At 40.3% G+C, this 9,048-nt stretch overlaps 1 pseudogene; it reads left to right on the forward strand.

Annotated features, from left to right (window-relative positions):
- The first annotated feature begins 355 nt into the window (after positions 1-355).
- LOC101413801 (Golgi-resident adenosine 3',5'-bisphosphate 3'-phosphatase pseudogene) lies at positions 356-3,865 on the forward strand (annotated as a pseudogene).
- Positions 3,866-9,048: the final 5,183 nt, after the last annotated feature.

Genomic DNA, 9,048 nt, shown 5'->3' on the forward strand with positions numbered 1-9,048 from the left:
CTTAATTTCTCCTCCATTCTTAAAGGATAATTTTGTCTCTCCAGAATTCTTGGTTGCCAGTTTTTATTTTTTCCTTTTAGGATTTTCAAATCATTAACTACTGATAATTTATTTATATACTATACCTTTTTAATAAAAACCACCCCAAAACTAAAATGTTAAATGAAGTTTTAGGCCATATTTTATGTTCATTTTCTTCCAATTTAGTATTGATATATTACTTCTAATCAAACCAAAACATCTCTTTTATGGAACTAAATACACCTATAAACATTCTACCCTGAGCATTCTTTGTCTCCCTGTTCTGTAGACTAAAGATAATGGGGTTTAGGAAGGGAGAATGATGGAGTAGAACATGGACAGGAGGAGGATTTGGATTGAAGACTCATTTGATACAGGACTCCAAACAAGCAGCAATCCAAAAATGATTACTAAAATAAAAGCAGCTATTTGGGGAAAGCAGGTTGATAAGGCTTTGTTCTGGGCTTCCACAGAATGCACTGGGAGTAAGTTGAAAAAATTTTAACATATGGGATGAATAAGATGACAAAGCAGAGTAAGATAAGGCAAAACTTACTTCAAGGCCAAAGTCTCAGAAAACTGTACAGCCTGAGAAGAGATGCTCAAGATCTGAGCAATGTCACAGACATACTGATGGATCACACTGGATTCTGTGAAGGGGAGTTGGAACATGGTCCTTGTGTGGATCAAAGAATAGACCAGTCCAGTGGCCCATGAGCCACCTGCTACCTGTGTGCACAAATGTGAGGTCACAGTGACCTCATAGTGCAGAGGGTGAAAAATGGCAACATAGGACATAACCACTAGGAAAAAAAAAACTCAGGGAAAGCAAAGAAAACAAATAGGAAAGTCTGAGCAGCACATTCTTTGGAAGAAATCACATTGCTGCCTATAAAAGAATACAGATTTAGTAACAGGTTCTATGATGTAACCCAAATATAATATGGATAAATTGCCTATAAAGAAGCACATTGGTAAATGAAGATGTAGGTCTGTTACAATAACAGTAATAGTCAGAAGAGTCCCAGATAAATCATTAAGAACAGCAGACTTTTCAGGAGTTGGAGGTTCTGGTAGCTTAAGATTTCCATTCCAGGAAGAATTCTGTGATGATGGTGAGCTTGTCCTGTCTGTCAACATGCAGCTATCTTCCTGACATCAGAGATAAGAGGTTCCTCTTCCTGCACACAACTTATCTCACAAAGACACATTCAGTAAAGCCCATCACCATGGCCCATCATTTTTCTTCACTGATCATTCTCCAGAGATTTCTTTCTTGGAGAAATTGTTATTTCTTCTAAACCACATGAAGAAATGTGCACCAGGCTTCTCTGTTATGCTTGGTACTTTTTCTGGAGGCCTCAGGGGGAACTAGTAATTGCAGGCTGCAGAAAAGATGATGCCCTCTGAAGTCTTATTTTCCACAGATATTTTGGTCAATCCATTGGGGTTAATTAGAGAAATGAGATTGATGACATGGAAGAGAGGTTTTGTAAAACTTGAGAAAGCAGTTTCCCAAAAATGGTTTCTGGTTTAGTGTTGGTTTAATGACAATCCAGACTTACTGCCTTATGACAATAGAGTCATTATTCTTTCTTCTGAAAACCAGCTGCCAGTGATCCTCTGGTATATGTCAAGGTACGTAGTGGTGTCTGCTGGTCTCTCCCTCCTCTTCCAGGTTTCATTGCTTGCAGCTTCTTGCTTCCATGGCTTTCTCCCCCAGTGGATTTTTTTTACAAGCCTACCAAGTCCATTCTATTCAGAAAAAATATACTTTTCAATAAATGGTGTTGGAATAACTGGATATCAACATGCAAAAGAGGGATGCAGATGTGGCTCGAGTGATAGAGCTTCCACCTACCATATAGGAGGACCCAGGATCATTCTCTGGGTCCTCCTGGTGAAAAAGAAGAAGAGAAAGTGTGCCCACATGGCAAGCCAGTGTCTGCACAAGTGCCTGTGTGGTGAGCCAGTGCCCTGTACAAGTGAGTCATGCAGCAAGATGATAACGCAACAAAAGAGAGACAAGGGGAGAGTCAAGGTAAATGAGAGAAGAAACCAGGAACTTAGGTGGTATGATCAACAGGGAACCTCTCTGCCCATCAGAGGTCTCCAGGATGGAATCCCAGAGGAGAGAAAATGAGAAGAGAAGACAACAAAGACAAAAAAATAGCAAGGTAGGAAGAGGGGGAAGGGAGGGAAATAAATAAAATAAAATAAATATATGGAAAAGAATGAAGGAGGACCCCTATCTTACAACACATACAAAAATTAACTCAGAATGGCTCAAAGACCTAAATAGAAGATGTCCATTCTTGCCACTTCAATTCAACATTGTACTGGAAGTTTTAGCCAAGACTATTAAGCAAGAAAAAGAAATAAAAAGCATCCAGATTGGAAAGGAAGAAGTAAAACTAACTACTCACAGATGAAATGAACTTGTAGTAAGAAAATTCTAAGGAATACATAAAACAGCTTGCCATACACAAGACCAATAAGGTTGTAGAATACAAGAGCAACAGACAAAAACCATTTGTATTTCTATACACTAGAAATGAACTGTCTGAAAATGAAATTAAGAACATTTCATTTAGAACAGCATCAAAAGGAATAAAATATTTAGGAATGAATTTATCAAAAGAGCAAATCCTGAACACCGAAACTTCGAAACACGCCTTCACCTTCCAGCGGTAGGCAAAACCGAAGTCAGGCCTGGGGTCAGGCCGAGGAGCCGGGTCCTTACTGCCCGGGGCGGGTTAAGGCGCAGAGGCCCCGCGGGGGCGCGAGACAGCCTCGGCGAGCCAGGGCGGCGTCCTGCGGCGAAGCGCCGCCGGCGGGCTGTCGCCCCGTGGCCCCTTGGGCGTCGGCCTGTCCCGGCTGTGTGTGGCCGTGTTCTGCCTGTCGCGGTTCTACCTCCTCCACCACCTCCACCCGGGCTTCCTGGCTGGCCGCTTCAGCGCCTTTGGCGGGGGTGGCGTGCAGGGAGGCGCGGCGGGTCCGAGGCCACCGGGCGCGCGGTGGACCTGCCTGAGCTCCTGGCAGTGTGCGTGGCAAGGAGGTGCGGGGCATCCGCAAGAGCATCTCCCTGCATGAGAAGACCGAGGTGAAGATGCGGGAGGGTGGCGAAGTCAAGATGACCAGCGGCGATATGTCCAACCACAAGAAGATCTATGTGCTCAAGACCACCTTCCCCATTCCCCAGCATGCAGACAAATACTGAGGAAGAGGAGGATGCAACTGATCAAGAAGTAATCTTGGGACATAACATTCCTGAGGATATCCCGAAGGAAGTAACTTCAGGAAAGTGCATTTAATGTGCCACAGAAATAAATTGAGGACCTTCACCAATATGTCACTAGTATGGTGTGCGTGGCTGTGAACGGCAATGGGAATCCATAAGCCATTTTCTGAGTATACGGCATGGGCAATGGTAGACAGTGGTTCAAATTGAAAGTCCGCACTTCTTAAACGAGAAACCCCTGAGGATGGAAGTGTTTCTCTCCCGTTACGGACGGTCAAGCCAGTTGCTCTTAAGAAATTTGGAAACCAGACTACAATTCTGCCTGTGGTGCTCGTTATAAAGTTTTGGCACTATTGGATGTAGGTTTCATGTGACATACAGCAAGAAGTGGGATGTTTGTGCTCACAACCGTATCTTAAAAGCCCTTGGAGGGCATATGACCACCTGAATGGTAAAGAAATCAGCTACACCGGTTCCAACTGCATTGAAGGGGAACTTCTTGCTACCATCAGAATGAACCACCAGGGCTCTGAACAGAAAACTCCTGATTCAGAGAAGACAGAACATAAACAAGCATTAACGATTACAGGGCATAACTTCTAGAGCTGAAAATGGTTATCCTGAAACACTGGAGCTTTAAAGCGTCTGTAGAGACAATGCATTGTTAAGACCATCTGAACTGTTTGAATATTTATGAAGCATCACAAACTTGTTTTTCTGTAATAGGATGCAAGATGGGAGAAAATGGCTTGCTTCGTGTCTCCAGTATTGTCGTTATTTTTTGAGACTATTTTATAGTCTTACACAAGGCACATATACACAATTGTGAATTAAAATTTGTAACTGTCTATATTGTTACTATTTCCATACATCATGAATCGTCACTATTTAATACCTTCAGATAGAATTGGGTGTGAGACAGGATTTTGTGTATTTAATCTAAGTTTGCAATTCAATCTCATGGAAAATAAAGTAATTGGGGATTTTTACCCGATTTGGATGGAAAGCACAAGGAGGCACACATCCATTAATATGTAACAAATGCCCTATTTATCTGTTACTGAATATTTCTTATGGATTAAAATAGAAAAAGCATAATTTTTTCCTTTGAAACTTTAATAACAGGTTCACCTGTTATATATCTATATATTTATACCTATGGTGGTTTTGATTCTAATTGTAATTTCTGTGTTTTTAGGTGTGCTTTTGTTTTCAGAAAAGTATGTTTGTACCCATGGGTTTAACATTCTGCCATTTTGCTGATAGGTTTCATTTTCCTATAAAAGATATGATTCCAACCTTCTTTTCCTCTTAACCAAGTTTGGTCCGTACTCTTAAGATTTGGTTTAAGAGGACTTCTGGGAAGATGGCATCGGAATAGGTAGGCAGGGCTCAACTTGATCACAAAAACAATGGAGAAAGGGCAAAAAACTGTCCAAGGGAGCTGGTTGGGGATCTGCAGACCAGGAGAGTGCAGCACAGCCTCCAGAAGGGTGAGGAAGAGAGACAAAGAAGTCGAAATGAAAAACACGAGTTGCTAAGCCCTGCAGCTGGGAATAGCAACCATCCCCCACTCTCCAGGAGAACAGGCTGGATGAAACCCATGGCTCACTGATCCAACTGAGAGGGGAACAGATGTCTTCCTCCCTGGGAAGAAAGAGAATGCAGCAGAGGGTAGAAGGTGGGTTCAGTGAATTTGGCCAGCAGAGCCCTTTTTGAACTTGGCTTGGCCAAACAAGAATCACATGCAAGTGGAGGTTGAAAGAGACACCTCTGTGGAAAAGTTTGCTGACAAGCACCATCTGCTGGCAAGCCAGGAAACTGTACAGAGAAAAACCACTTTTAAGTCTCTTATCCAAAACCCCTTGGAGCAGACTTGTTCCCCAATAGTGAGTCCATGGCCCTATTTTGATAACTTAAGCTGAGCAATTTTAAAGACTTAGAAGAAGTTGAACCAAAAATGAAAGAAGAGTTGTGAAACAAAACCACTGGACAAGAGAGAGAAATTGATGGTCAGAGTAAATTCACCAACATATTCAGATGCCTAGACATCAGCAAAAAATTACAAGCCAGAATAAGAAAGAGGAAGAGATGGCCCAGCCAAAGGAGCAAAACAAAAATCCTAATGAGACACAGGATTTAAGACAATTAATCAATGATAATCACACTAATCTCCTAAATCAATTCAAGGAGTTGAAGGAAAATAAAACTAAAGAGATAAAGGATATTAAGAAGACACTAGGTGAGCATAAAGAACAATCCAAAAGCCTGCAAAGAAAATTAACAGGGCTTATGGTAATGAAAGACACCATGGATGAGATTAAAAATATAGTCGAGGCATATAAGAACTGATTTGAATTGGTGGAAGAAAGAATTAGTGACTTGGAGGACCAAGCATCTGAACCTGAGAAAACACAAAAAAAGGAAAGAATGGAAAAAATAGAACAGGGTCTCAGGGAATTGAATAATAACAGAATTTGCACAAACATACACATTACCAGTGTGCCAGAAGAATAGAATGAAAAGGGGGCAGAAATAGTATTTGAGGAAACAATGACCGAGAACTTCCCAACCCTTATGAAAGACATAAATACCAATATTTAAGAAAGACACTGCACCCAAGAGTAAATCTGAATAGACCTCCTCTGAGACACCTACTATTCAGGATGACAAATAACAGAGATAGAGGATTCTTAGAGCAGCAAGAGAAAAGCAATGCATCACAAACGCAATATGATTAAGTGCCAATCTCTCATCAGAAACCATGGAGGTGAGAAGAAAGTAGTACAATGTATTAAAGGTACTGAAAGATAAAAAGTACCAAGAATTTTTTTTCTGGAAAAACTATCCTTCAAAAATGAGGATGAGCTTAAGTCTTCCCAGACAAAAATTGAGTATGTTTCCAAAAGACCAGATTTATAAGAGATACTAAAGGGAGTGCTAAAGGCTGAAAGGAAAAACAAGGGTGAGAGACTTGGAGAAGAGTGTAGTAATGAAGATTATTAGTAAGAGTAAATTAAAGGGTAAAAAGACAGACAATAGTAAGATACGACAATGGAAAGCCAAAGGATAAAATGGATGAAATAATGCCTTTATAGTAATAATATTGAATATTAAAGGGCTGAATTCCCCAATCAAAAGACATAGACTGACCAACTGGATATGACTATGGTGACACATGGGAAAATTACAACTCATGTAACTCATGGATAATAGTTAATAATATTGTAATATTTTTGCAACAATGGCAAAGAAGATATATCAATTCTAAGGGACAATAGGGGGTGTAAGAGGATATGGGTTTTCCTTTTGGAGTAAAGAAAACTGCTGAGACCAGCTCAGCAACAGGTATGCATGAAGGGAAGGCATCGCAGAACTGAAGAAATAAAAGGACAGAAAGAAAGACACAAGAGAGGAAATAAAGATGGGACCAGGGGACTCACACCTTCTGAAACTGACTCAACCCTACTTTCCACATCATATTTATTTAGGAACTAACAAGTAGCTGTTTGCTATTTACTATAATAAGGAACAGGTGCAACATTTGCAATAATAAGGTACAGGTCATAGACGTCAAATGCCTCCTCATGCAAACATTTTTTCTTGCTGACCAGACCATGTTCCATCTAGTCAAGTCCTGGTGTTTCTAAGCCTGCACTTTTTGTCTGCATTATGGAAACATTTCAACTTCAAACCATGTTCCTTACTGTTTTTCTACAATTCCCCCTTTCTGTTTTTGCAAAGCAGTGATGGTGCATTTGGCGATTTCTTGCTGCTTCATACCCTGGAGGGTTTGTTGCATGCATCTGAGGTTGCTGTTACTACGGCGAGCATAGCTACCAGCAAATTAGGAACAGTAACTGGCAATTTCTCCTTTTCCAACTATTTGGCTTCTTGACTCAGATGTTTAATTTGCCCCCATGTGGGGGGTGAAGCTGCTCTGGTCTTTGGAGTGGGACCCTGTTGTGTAGTTTCCAGAGTCAGTCTCTCCATCTGCATGACAGAAGTTCTGGATTCCACAGGAACTTTCATCATCTTTTGGCATTAATGATATGGTTTTATTTGACTTGCTGGTACCCACACAGGACGTTCTCTGTCTCCTGGGGAAACATAAGCATACCCTCATCCCCAAGTTAACAGCTTCCCTGTTGACCATTCATTAGTTAGTGGATCATTCCAACAAATTAAAGGTTTTTCAAACAGAGTTTGTGGTTGAGTTTTCAAATTATTTTGGAAATGCCTTTCAGCTGTTGTCCCTTCCAGGGTGGTTCCACAGTTAAGAAAATTAAGAGTGAATAGTGCTTTATGTAACTGCACCTGTGGTGTTTCCTTGTCTCCCCTTTTTTGTTTTTGTAACATGAATTTAAGGATTTAGTTTGCTTGCTCCACAATAGCTTGCCCTTGGGGGTTATACGGAAGTCCTGTAATATGTGAAATACTCCAGGTATCTAGAAATCTTTTAAAGGAGACACTGGTATAAGCAGGAGCATTATCTGTTTTTAGAGACTGTGGGAGTTCCATTACAGCAAAGCAAGCTAACAAATGCTGTTTTACATGTTGAGCAGTTTATCCCATCTGAGCTGTAGCCCAAATGAATCCTGAACAAGTATCTGCAGAGACATGAACATAATTTTCCAAAGGAGGAGATATGAGTTACATCCATTTGCCACAGTGAGTTAGCAGTTAAACCAGTTAAACCTGGATTTACTCCAGGTTCCAGTTTTTTTTGGATTATTAAGAATTTGACAGGATGGACAAGTTTGAACAATGTCCCTAGCTTATGTCCATGTTAATGGAAAACAAGCTTCGAGGCCAGCTGCATTTATATGGGTTAGATTGTGAAAATGAATAGCTTCTTGTAAAACAGGAGTGACTGATATATCAGCAGTATTATTGCCTTGCACTAATGGTCCAGGTAAATTTGAATGAAAATGAATGTGATAAAAAACGGACTTTTCTATTTCTAATTATCTGTTGAAGTTTGTGAAAAAGCTTATAAAGAAAACTCACTTACATTAACTTTGATAAGAGCTGTTTCAATCAAGTAACCTAGACAACATACGCCGAGTCTGAAAGGATGTTTATAGACTCTGGTATGTCTTGCAAAGCAGTATACACTGCTATTCAGTTTGCTGAGCCAAAAATCCAGGAGTAGGAATTTTCTTAGTTTTATACCCAGTATACCCAGCTGTGCAATCTCCAGACCCATCAGTAAAGATTGTAGGGGCATCAAGTATTGGTTGAAACTTAGTTATGCTAGGTAAAATCCATCAAGTACTTTCAATGAATTGTAACATATGATTTTTAGGGTAAGGATTATCTATCTGTCCAATATAATCAGCAAAGGCTATTTGCCATTGTAAGTGATTTTGTACGCAAGCCTCAAGTTCCTTGTGCAAAAGTGGAAGAATGATATGGGAAGGGTCCTGTCCATGAAGGGCATGAGTGTGTTCATGGCTTTTAAGTATAATTTGGGCCATAAAATCCACATAAGGAGATAAAGTTTTAATAACACTGTTAGGTAAAAATATCCATTCTACAATATGATCTTGTTGCATAAGGATTCCATGGGGGAGTGTAAGGAAGGCAAGATAATCAATTGCAGTGGCAGTTTCAGATTAATGAGCTCAACTTGGGCACTTTGAGTTTTTTTCTCTATGAGTTTTAATTCTTGTTCTGCTTATCTTGTTAAAACCTGGGGGCTGTTTAATTGAGATCTCCTCATACCAGGGAAAGAAGATTAGACAGTTCATATGTGGAAATCCCCACTTTGGGCCTCAGCCAAT

Source organism: Dasypus novemcinctus, chromosome 4 (assembly GCF_030445035.2).
Source record: "Dasypus novemcinctus isolate mDasNov1 chromosome 4, mDasNov1.1.hap2, whole genome shotgun sequence".
NCBI classification, from domain to species: domain Eukaryota; kingdom Metazoa; phylum Chordata; class Mammalia; order Cingulata; family Dasypodidae; genus Dasypus; species Dasypus novemcinctus.